The sequence below is a fragment of the Ceratotherium simum genome, chromosome 4 (assembly GCF_057802395.1).
Source record: "Ceratotherium simum simum isolate JZ-2026a chromosome 4, ASM5780239v1, whole genome shotgun sequence".
Lineage (NCBI taxonomy): Eukaryota > Metazoa > Chordata > Mammalia > Perissodactyla > Rhinocerotidae > Ceratotherium > Ceratotherium simum.
In genome coordinates, this window is record NC_141903.1 from 91,869,167 (window position 1) to 91,881,734 (window position 12,568).

A 12,568-nucleotide genomic window follows, 5' to 3' on the forward strand; every position below is an offset into this window, starting at 1 on the left:
AGGTGCTCGGGGGCCGTTTTTGGGTGGATTTCAGTGGAGAGGGCTCCCAGGTGCCAGGGCACCCTGAGTGGGAACACGTGTGCTCCGGGTCCAGCCCGCTCCCAGTGGGGGCCCGGAGTGCTAGCAGTGGCAGCTTTTCTCCCAGCAGAGGCCCCTCTCTTCCCTGGCCTCTGGTTCACACAGATTTTCAGAAGTTATACAGCAATCTGGAGGCTTGTATATATTTGGAACTGAATAATCCGCTTTTGAAGCCGTCAGATGCTGACATTTATGATGTCTCTACAGTTGGCTCCCATGTTCTTGGGGCTTAAAATGACTCCTGTGTGGAGTGAGGACACTTTTTTTCAAGGTTCTGAAGTTCACACTGCTCCAGTCTGAGGCTTCCAGAAGCATCCTGTGGGTGTCTGAGTATATGTGGGCGCTGGGCGGAAATGCACCAGGGATGCGGGGTTTGGTGTGATGGGTGTGACCAGGAGCTAGGACACCGGGGCACAGCCTCCCTCTGTCATGGACTCGTCTATGCCCCGCCACGTTGCCCTCCCTCACTGCGGTCTTCTCTCTATAATGAACCCAGAAACCACTGCCTGTTTTCCTACAGGGCAGCCTCTGCAGGAGGAAAGTACCGTCACCTGAAAGAAAGACCAGGCCCAGTGCAAGACCTGCTGCACCGAAGCTTGAGGGAAACCGCGAGGAGAGCCTGCTCTGCTTTATGCCCTGGTGATGGAGTGTAAGGCCGTGGGAAGAGTCTGTCCTCCAGGGAATCGGAACAGCCATCAGAGCTAAACAGGGGAGGGGTCACATCCGATGCAGGAGAGCAAGTATTAGGGGGAACCTCATGAAACTGCCGGCGATGTAGCTCAAAAAACAGGAGGATATTGGCAATCTCATTTGCTCATTCCGATGCAACCCGCCAGCAGCAGAGCGTCGGCGTGGCCGGAGAGGGTAGGTTCACGCAGTGGTCAGGTAAGTGCGGGGAGCAGGAGACGCCACGCTGGGTCAGGGCAGAGGAGAGCTGGGGCACACGTGCATGAGGCCCCCAGAGAGCCCTTGACCCCGGAGGAAGTGACTTGCTGTGGCCGCAGCATTTCCCTGGGCAGGAGCTGGAGGCCGAGGCCAGTGTCCTGTGAATATTGTTCGGACCCTGTTCTGAGCTGGCGTGGCCCTGGAATGAGGGTTACACTGACACACAGGCAGAGGTGGCCAGGCTAGCAGTGTCAGCTGAGTGTCACAGGCCCCCTCGGGCTGCGTGATCAGGGCAGGCTTCTTGGAGGGGGTGGACTCTGAGCTAAGCCTTCAAGGATGGGTGGAAGTTAAAACAGGTGCAGAGAAGAGGAAAAGGGGAGGGCTGGAGAAATCTAAAATTCTATAGGTATTTTAAGGCAGAAAAAGTCACAAAATAGTATGGACACCATGTTTCCTTTTTTGTTAAAGACATGTATGAATATATACATATGCATACAGATACTTATATATATTCATAGAATGATTATGGAAGAATACTTATTAAAATGTTAACTACGTTGTCATGATAGAGTGGTTTGTACTTCTTTTTGCTTATCTGTATGTTCTAATTGTTTTACAGTAAGCGTGTGTTACTCGTGTAACAGTTTTTAAAGGTTGAGGAACAAAGGCAGCCCTGTGTCTTATCAATGTGTAAATGCTCCATGGACGAAGCTACTACCTGACCCTAAATTAGAATTCTTCCTAAGTTTTACTGAAATGGCGAACTCCACTAGACTTCCACAGTTCCTGGCATAAATAACGGAATGGTTTATGAGTGTGCACTCTGTAGGTTTGCTTCCATCTCCACAACTTGCCAGCTAGTAAAATGGAATAATGATAGCGCCCACCTCCTAGGCTCTTTATGAGCACTCAAAAAATGTTAGCTGTTATCATTGGCTCCTGTCTCTCTCTCTCACACACACACACACACCTCTGAGAATCTTATCTGAATACCGCTCTCAACCACCCACATGACGGTGGTGTGGACCTACAGGGGCCTCTCACACTTTAATACGCGTACGAACGGCCTGGGGATCTTGTTGAAATGCAGGTTCTGACTCAGGAGGTCTGGGCTGGAGCCTGAGAGTCTGCATCTCTAACAAGCGCCAGGTCATGTCCCACTGCTGGTTCGTGGACCCCACTCTGAGACATGAGGCTGAGGATGTCCTCTTAGGACTTCCAGGAACAAAATGCCCTTAAACGTATTCAGATAGTACCTGTCATATAGATTTCCTTCTCTCTTGGGCAGTATTACGTCAGCCTGTTCATCAGTATACATAAACACCTACTTCTATGCATGAGACCCCATGCTGGATTCTGGGAACTCGAGGTATCTGTTATCAGATGGGGCCCCGGCCCTTAAGGTGCTCCTATTCAACACCTAAACATAAAAATGTAGGCAGCCACAGAAAGAACCTTTCCTGGATGCAAGGAGGGCTACAGACGGTAGAGGAGAGCAGGACTCCAGGGTCTATTATGATTTGGTAGAGAACTCAAGTCCAAGTCCTTACTTTGAAGTGCCAAGGATGAACACGTGCTCCAGATGCCGAGATTGCACCAATAAGTCTCAATTTTTAATGTGCGAGTCATGTCTGTGTGGATACATGCTCCCATAGGACTTGTGAGGCTGTGTGTATTGTTTTCCTAGTTGCAAGTCCTCCTCGCTCCTGGTTAGTGGAGGAACCATGCTTTGGGATATGGAAGTCATCTGGAACACAAACAGGCCTGTGGCCACACCGCACCACTGTGTCCATTGTGTAAGGAACATGTTTGTCTCATTTGGCTGCATTTTGTAGGGCTTTCAGCTCCTGCTTTGTTCCATTTGAAGATTATTATTTGCTATGGAAACAGTGATGTCAAATTGATGTGGGTGGGGCTCAGGGCCACGCATAAACACAGAGTGGTTTACTGCACAGGGTGTAAGTCATTGTTAGATTCAGGAGTTGCCAGTCGGTGCAGGTCACCCCTCCCAAGCCCTGTGTCTTGGAGGGAGCGGTCTGGCACTTTGGGGAGAAAGCATCCATTTTAAATAGCACGAGTATCTTAGAACAGATGCGTCAGCCCTGCTGAAATAGGACGTGCCTGCCCACAGGAGCAAGGGGGAGAAGGGAGGGCTGACTTGATGGGCACACTGAGATAAGGGACCAAGTGTGGGACTGTTTCCTTGAGGGATTGTTGCTCTAGGAAGCAAAAACTCTTTTGGAGATAAGGAATTTCTATCAGGCGGGGACACTTTGGAATGAAAACTCCTGGAAAATGGGGCTGTCTGAGGGTCCTGGGAGTTGAGCAGACCTGAAGTTGGCAGAAGCTGCCAGGGGGAGCCCGGGGGCCAAGAGAGCCTTTAGGCCTGGCTCCTGGAGGGGGATACAAACAGGACTGCCCAATAATATCAGCTCCTTTTTATCAGGTGCTGGTTACATTCCAGGCTTTATATCCTTTGATTCTCCCAATAAATCTTACGGTAGGAATGATAATGTCACTTCCATCTCACAGATGTCAAAATGGAGACTTAGGGAGGACACCAACCTGCCAAAGATCAAAACAGAATGATGGACCAAGATGAGCCCATTCTGACTCCAGAAGCTACTTTCTTAAACACCATTTATGTCTTTAAGGAAAAAAATTGAACGAGAACCTTAGAGTTCAAATGTATTCTGCTAAAAGTGTTTGTTATCACCAGATTGGTGAAACACACATCATGGCCTGGTTACAGAGGGCCCATCAGATCGGGCCAGGGGAACCGGAGCGGGATCAGGCTCCCTCTGCCGGTTTTCACTGGTGGAGGCCGTGAGATTGGGCACCAGAGCCTGTGCAAGAACACCACTGCCACCGTCTACAGAACAGAGCCCTCCCAGGGCTCCAGGCCTGTGCGAAGAACCGAGCCTCACGGCAACGTGCAGAGGCCCAGACTCTGCCACCTGACACATACAGGAGACAGGGGCATAACAGTTTTCAGGGCCCTACTTAAGTCACTCAGCAGGTAAGGGGCCGAGTCCTTTGGCTACAGAAGTCGGCTCTTGCCTGCTGTGCTGTGCTGCATGCGGGCCAGAGATGGTGCCTGCAAGTGAGCGTGAGGCCCCTGAGGACCAGGACAGCAAGCTGGGCCTGCACGCTGGCTCACCAGGACTGTGGGGGAGGCCTGTTTGACTGTCACCTTTGACAAGGCTGAGAGCAGACTGAGGCCAGAAGGACCCTCAACCAAATTTACAACTATTTAAGCATAGCATGTTCCATCCTTCTCCAGGGCCACAGTCTCCCTCTCAGCACCCAGAACCTTCTCCTACCCTGTGGCCTCCCAGCGGGGTGTGCCCTGGCATCACACCCCTGTGCTCACGGTCCACTACATATCACTGTTTCCCTGGTGCCACACACTGGGCCTCTGTGGGGGAGAGGGGTGCGGGGAGGGGGGTCACAGGGTCATTTGACGTGGGGCCCCAGCTGGAGGGTGAAGTTTGGCCAGGATGAGGCTACACCCTAAACACTGATTTTACCCTTAAACTCCATTCTCCAAGTCTTTCCAGCGGAATTGGAAACTCAAAGAAGAGAACAAAAAGGAAAAAATTCCCAGCAAACACCGTGAATGGGAAACCTGTATGTAGAAGCTCCTGGAAAACCAATCCTCGGTTCTAATGGCATCAGGGTCTGAGAGGGAAAGAGGTTAGGACCCCACAGCCTGAGGTGGAGTCATTCTGAGTTGTGCAACCTGGTGAGTACGATGGGTGTGGAAAGTGCGGGCTGCTGTTTTAGTTACATAAAATACATGTCTTAGAAAACATCCAGGAAATGGAGCTCAGGAACTGGGGCAGATTAAAAGTGAAAGTTGGGATCATGTAAGCCTTTCAGGAACCCCAAATCATGCAGTGCCTTAATTCTTCACGCTGGTCACAGGCTGCTGGTTTGAAGCCCGATTTCCAGATTTCCTTTTGAGTTATTTTCTTTCTGGAAGGCACACTGTCCTCTGCCACCTCGTTGCTTCTCCGCTCCCCCAGGGCTGCGACACATGTCTGTGCACATAGTCCCCAGCACAGCTGCGGGGGCACTATTCACAGCAGAGTCTGCGTGAGTCAGACTGTTGGTTCCTAGACTTGGCTGCACGTAGGAATTAGTCGGGGGACTTGAAACATTATTGACGTCTTGGTGCCTCCTCCAGAGAGTCTGATTCAGTTGGTTTGAGGTGCAGCCTGGGCACTGGGATTTTTCAAGCTGCCCAGGTGATTCTAATATGCAGCCATGTTTGAGAACCACTGAGTTAGGCTCTGCTGCGAGTGGTGTCCACTGGGCATATGTGGGCATATACGACCTGCTAGCCCTTCAGATTGGCCCTGCTCCCCCAACACATGCTCTTCACAGAGCTGACTCGCTGGTAGGAGAGGACACAGACTAAATACGTACTTCTCTGCCTTCTGCGTCCTGTTTTCCCTGGGGCTGGGGCTGAGGTTGAGGAGAGTATGGGTACCGAGCCCTGAGCCTTTGAAGGCTCTCTTACACTTCCTGCATCCTTCTGAGGGGTGAGGGGGAGGAGGAGTCTAATCCTGCTGAAAATTGGGAATTTTTCAAGCCTGGTTTTTGGTGCTCTGCCCAAGGTGAGCATGCTGTTTTGATCGCCTGGCTGAGAGAGTGATTTAGGCCCTCAGAAGAATCTGGCTCATTTGCCCTGGTGCCTAGGTCATTCCCTGCTTATAAATCAGCTGCCGTTAGCAGCTGCATTTGACTCTCTCAAGCCGCTAGGGAACTGTGCAGTTTTTACTGAATTAGCAACTTAATTGCACTAAATATAGCTCTAATGCCCCCAAGAAGTTATGGCAGCTCCCAAAGGTGTCTGGCTTCCCACACTCTCCCCCACCCCCGCCCCAAACTCAGGGAGCAAGTTAAACTCTAAGCAATTGGAGCTGATTAAATCACAGCTTCTGGCATAAACTTACTTTGTTTCGCATATGTCAATATCATTACATCCTGCCATGTGAATTTAATGTCACCACTTCCATAACAACTAGTGTCCTTCAACTGGGAAGATGGAGGAGATCAAAAATCCCACAGAAACCCAGAGAAATGAGACAAATACGTGACACAAGCAAGTCCTTCATGTCGCTGTTCCGTCAGGAGCCGGCCTGCTTTACGGCTTGGATGCTCCGTAACTCATCGATGCTTCCCTGCTGATGAGTGCATCTGTCACGCTAAAATCACGAGACAAGCTTCTCTGGCTGAAACCTTGCATCTGGCATGTGTATTTATACTTGGCATTTCACAGTTAATATTTTTGGTTCCTTAGAGGGATTCAAAACAAACATTTTCCAAAAAGTTCCAAATTCTTGAGCAGATATTTGAATCTAGACTGGAGTAAGAGAGAGAACCAAGTATAGAAGAGGCTGCTAGTTGCTTACTCAATATCTCTTCTACGCTTTTCCCTTCAGAATAGAGCAACAGTAACGAAACACAACTACATTTCCCAGGCTCCTTTGCAGCTTGGTATGGCCACAGAACCAAATTCTGGTGGATAAGCTGGCAGTGGAAGTATAACATGGACCTTCCAGGAAGGCTTTCTTTAAAAGAGTTGAATCAGGGGTGAAGTGTGCCCTTTTTTATTTTCTTGTTCTCCTTCCTTCTACTTTTTAGGATGTAGTCACAGTGCTGGAGCTCCAGCAGCCGTCTTGGACCATGAGATGACTTTGAAGAGGAAAGCCAGGTGCTGAGTGAAGATGGCAGAGATATAGAAGTCTGGGTCACTGAAGGCAGAGGGATCAGCCCTGTGCTACCTGCCTCTGGACTTTTAAATGTGAGAGAGAAATAAACTTATCTTGTTTAAGTTGAAGTTATTTGGGGTTTTTAGTTGTATGAAAACAAATCTAATCCTAAATGACAGATTATGGTAGGGTAAAATTAATAGAAAAGTCATTTCTCAAACTATGTCAGCATATTTTTGGCTGTGTTAGTCCATGTGCTAGAAGGAGCAGCTTTATTTGAAGAAATGTGCATAACTATTTCTTGTGCTCAGCAAGGTTAAGCAACTTGCCTAAAGTCACCCAGCTAACAAGTGGCAGAGCCAGTGTTGTAATTCAGCCTACGCTTTTGCTTGGCTCTGCTTTCCCTGTCAGGAGAGCACGAGTTAATAACGACAGCTCTGCAGAGTTTGCAGTTCTTACGACAATCTTATCACATTTAATCCTCGGCAGGCTGTGCAGTGGTCAGGTCTGGCCTGAATCCATCCCAAATCCAAGGAGCCTGGGAGAGATATACTTACCCCGAAGACGCTGCCCCTTCTGGAGTCTGCCAGCCTTTGTGCAGCTCTCCTTCATCCAGCCCCCACCTATGGTGCCCCCAGTGAATGGTAATAGACTCTGTGTAATAGGAGGGAAGAGACTGCTGGCGTTCCCACAGAAAGTGACCGTGGCTGAGAGGATTTTAGTTACAGGTAGTTCCACGGTCAGGGTTTGTGGGTCTCCTTCAACTGTACTTTCGAATCCAGCCAGTTACTACATCGATAATGTAGCAGCAGAGAGCACGCAACAGCAGACACGCCTAAACGGGGAAATGAGGTATGTTAACGCATCAAAGCTACAAAGAGGGGAGAGGGAAGCCTCTTCGTTTATTTGGGCCATTCTGGTTCAATGAGCGTGGGTGACAATGAAATTTACTCAAGGGAATTTTAAGTCCTGCCCCAGAAATACCAATTAAGTGACGAGCCGTCTGCTTCTGTCCCCGTACTGAAAATAGTCTGTTATGCTAGGGTGGGGCCCACAGCAGAGCTGGGAAGGCAAGACTGGCCCTGGAGGGAGGCGAGTCCCTCCATGGACCACAAGGGCTCTGAAGGCACGTACACCCAGTGCCTGGCTCGCTGCCTGCCAATAGGATGGGCGTGCCTGTAAGGCCAGCCCTGAAGAAAAATGTTTTTCAATGTCACACATTAAGACAGTGGTTGACATGAGAATAAAACCCAATCTTAGAAATACGTATGAAATAATCATATAATCCACATGAAGCTGCATCTTTTGAGGCTGGTCTTGGCACGTTGTCACACTTAAAGGAAACAGAATTAGGTTCCACGACATAGTACAGAAAAATATCAATAAAATTGTGGCTTAAACAAGATTTAAAAGTTTATTTCTCTTTCATTTGGAAAAAATCTGGGGTAGACAGGCAGCATCCCAGTCACTGGGGACCCAGCCTTTTTCTTTCTTTCTGCTCCAACTTTGTGACAAGTAGCCTGCATCTTCACGGTCTCCTCATGGTCCAAGGCAGCTTCTGTGGCTTCTGCAATCACATACAAGTTGGACTCCTCAAGAATGAGGAACAGCAGAAAGTCAACCAAGGAAATCCCCCAGCTACCTGTTCTTCAGATAGTCTTTCAGAAAGCCCCTTCCAAAAACCTCTGCTTACATCCAATTAGCCAGAGCTTAATCACATGGCCAAACTTAGCTGTAAAAGAGTTGGGAAATGTAGAATTTTAACTGGGCACATTGCTTCCCACCCCCAATAATATAGGCCAGCACTTCTAACCTTTTGGGTCTTGGAAACCCTTTATACCCTTAAAATTTATTGAGGAAAAAAAGGGCTTTTGTTTATGTGAGTAATATCTATTAGTATTTGCCATATTAGTATTAAAACCAAAAAAAGATAACATATTAATTTTTTAAAATTACAGTATGTATATCAGACCATCATGTTGTACACTTTAAATATCTTACAATTTTTTTTGTCAATTACACCTCAATAAAGCTGGAAAAAATAAAACAGCTCCAAGACCTTCAAAAAATTTTTCTTTTTTTCTCTTTATTGTGAAATTTTTGTTATACATTATTGTTTGTCAGCCACCATATAAATGCATCTCTTCACCCCGCCCACCCCTCAACTCCCTTGCCCCTGGTAACCACCAAACAGTTCTATCTGTCCATGTGTTAGTTTATCTTCCACTTATGAGTGAAATCATGCACTGTCTGTCTTTCTCTTTCTGGCTTATTTCGCTTAACATAATACCCTCCAGGTCCATCCATGTTGTTGCAAATGGGACGATTTTGTCTCTTTTTATGGCTGAGGAGTATTCCATTGTATATATATACCACATCTTCTTTATCCATTCATCAGTTGAGGGACACTTGGGTTGCTTCCATGTCTTGGCTATTGTGAATAATGCTGCAATGAATATAGGGGTGCATAGGCCTCTTTGGATTGTTGATTTCAGGTTCGTTGGGTAGGTATCCAGTAGTGGGATAGGTGGATCATAAGGTATTTCTAATTTTTTGAGGAATCGCCACACTGTTTTCCATGGTGGCTGCACCAGTTTGCATTCCCACCAGCAGTGAATGAGGGTTCTCGTTTCTCCACAGCCTCTCCAGCATTTGTTGTTTTTCGTCTTGGTGATTATAGCCATTCTAATGGGTGTAAGGTGATATCTTAGTGTGGTTTTGATTTGCATTTCCCTGATGATTAGTGATGTTGAGCATCTTTTCATGTGCCTATCAGCCATCTGTATATCTTCTTTGAGAAGTGTCTGTTCATTTCCTTTGCCCACTTTTTGATCAGATTGTATTTTTTTTGTGGTTCAGTTGTGTGAGTTCTTTATACATTACGGAGATTAATCCCTTGTCAGATGTATGGTTCACAAATATTTTTTCCCAGCTGGTGGATTGCCTATTCATTTTGATCCTAGTTTCATTTGCCTTGTAGAAGCTCTTTAATCTGATCAAGTCCCACTTGTTTATTTTTTCTTTTGTTTCCCTTGTCTGAGTAGACACAGAATTCGAAAAGATCCCTTTATGACCAATGACAAATAGTGTACCGCCTATATTTTCTTCCAGGAGTTTTATAATTTCAGGTCTCACCTTCAGGTCTTTTATCCATTTTGAGTTAATTTTTGTGTATGGCAAAAGATAATGGTCTACTTTCATTCTTTTGCTTGTGGCTGTCCAGTTTTCCCACCACCATTTATTGAAGAGACTTTCCTTTCTCCATTGTATGTTATTAGTTCCTTTGTCAAAGATTAGCTGCCCGTACATATGAGGTTTTATTTCTGGGCTTTCAATTCTGTTCCATTGATCTGTGTGTCTGTTTTTGTACCGGTACCATGCCGTTTTGATTACTATCACTTTGTAGTATGTTTTGAAGTCAGGGATTGTGATGCCTCCAGCTTTGTTCTTTTTTCTCAGGATTGCTTTAGCTATTTAGGGTCTTTTGTTGCCGCATATGATTTTTAGTATTCTTTGTTCTATTTCTGTGAAGAATGTCCTTGGGATTCTGATTGGGATTGCATTGAATCTGTAGATTCTGTAGATTGCTTTAGGTGGTATGGACATTGTAACTAAGTTTATTCTTCCAATCCAAGTGCATGGAATATTTTTCCATTTCTTTATGTTATCATTGATTTCACTCAGTAACGTCTTATAGTTTTCATTGTATAGGTCTTTTACTTCCTTGGTTAAATTTATTCCTAGATATTTTATTCTTTTTGTTGCAATTGTAAATGGGATTGTCTTCTTGAGTTCTCTTTCTGTTAGTTTGTTTTTGGCATATAGAAATGCAACAGATTTCTGTAAGTTGATTTTGTACCCTGCAACTTTGCTGTAGTTGTTGATTATTTCTAATAGTTTTCCAATGGATTCTTTAGGGGTTCTATATATAAGATCATGTCATCTGCAAACAGCGAGAGTTTCACTTCTTCGTTGCCTATTTGGATTCCTTTTATTCCTTTTTCTTGCCTAATTGCTCTGGCCAGAACCTCCAGTACTACGTTGAATAAGAGTGATAAGAGTGGGCACCCTTGTCTTGTTCCTGTTCTCAGAGGCATGGCTTTCAGTTTTTCCCTGTTGGGTACGATGTTAGCTGTGGGCTTGTCATATATGGCCTGTATTATGTATTGTGTTTCCTTCTATACCCATTTTATTGAGAGTTTTTGTCATAAATGGATGTTGGATCTGTCAAATGCTTTCTCTGCATCTATTGAGATAATCGTATGGTTTTTATTTCTTGTTTTGTTAATGTGGTGTATCACATTGATTGATTTGCAGATGTTGAAGCATCCCTGTGTCCCTGGTATAAATCCCACTTGATCATGGTGTATGATCTTTTTAATGTATTGCTGTATTCGGTTTGCCAATATTTTGTTGAGGATTTTTGCATCTATGTTCATCAGGGATATTGGTCTGTAGTTTTCCTTCTTAGTATTTTCCTTGTCTGGCTTTGGTATCAGGGTGATGCTGGCCTTATAGAATGTGTTGGGAAGTGTTCCATCTTCCTCTATTTTCGGGGATAGTTTGAGAAGGATAGGTATTAAATCTTCTTTGAATGTTTGGTAAAATTCTCCAAAGAAGCCATCTGGTCCTGAACTTTTATCTTTGGGGAGGTTTTTGATTACTGTTTCAATCTCTTTACTTGTGATTGGTCTATTCAGGTTCTCTATTTCTTCTTGATTCAGTTTTGGGAGGTTGTATGAGTCTAAGAATTTATTTGTTTCTTCTAGATTGTCCAATTTGTTGGCATATAGTTTTTTATAGTATTCTCTTATAATCCTTTGCATTTCTGTGGTATCCATTGTAATTTCTCCTTTTTCAATTCTAATATTATTTATTTCAGTCTTCTCTCTTTTTTTCTTGGTGAGTCTGGCTAAGAGTTTGTCAGTTTTGTTTGCTCAAAGAACCGGCTCTTTGTTTCATCGATCTTTTGTACAGTTTTTTGTTTGTTTGTTTCCATTTCATGTATTTCTCATCTGATTTTTATTGTTTCCCTCCTTCTGCTGACTTTGGATTTTGTGTGTTCTTCTTTTTCTAATTCTGTTAGGTGTAGTTTGAGGTTGCTTATTTGAGCTTTTTCTTGTTTGTTAAGGTGGGCCTGTATTTCTATGAATTTCCCTTTCAGGATCACTTTTGCTGCATCCCATATGAGTTGGTATGGTGTATTTTCATTTTTATTTATCTCCAGATATTTTTTGATTTCTCCTTTAATTTCATCAATGACTCATTGGTTGTTCAGTAGCGTGTTGTTTAGTCTCCACATATTTGTGACTTTCCTAGCTTTTTTCTTGTAGTTGCTTTCTAGCTTCATGGCATTATGGTCAGAAAAGATGCTTGTTATGATTTCAATCTTCTTAAATTTATAGAGGCATGCCTTGTTTCCCAACATATGGTCTATTCTTGAGAATGTTCCATGCACGTTTGAGAAGAATGTGTAATCTGCTGTGTTTGGATGGAGTGCTCCATATATATGTATTAAGTCCATCTTGTCAAGGTTTTCGTTTAAGTCCATTATTTCCTTATTGACTTTCTGCCTGGATGATCTATCCATTGATGTAATTGAGGTGTTAAGATCCCCTACTATTATTGTGTTGTTGTTAATATCTCCTTTTAGCTTTGTTAATAGTTGCTTTATGTACTTTGGTACTTCTGTGTTGGGTGCATATATATTTATAAGTGTTATGTCTTCTTGGTGGAGTGTCCCTTTTATCATTATATATTGTCCCTGTTTGTGTCTCATTACCTGTTTTATCTTGAACTTTGCTTTGTCTGGTGTAAGTATGGAAACACCTGCTTTCTTTCGCTTGCCATTATCTTGGAGTATTGTCTTCCATCCTTTCACTCTG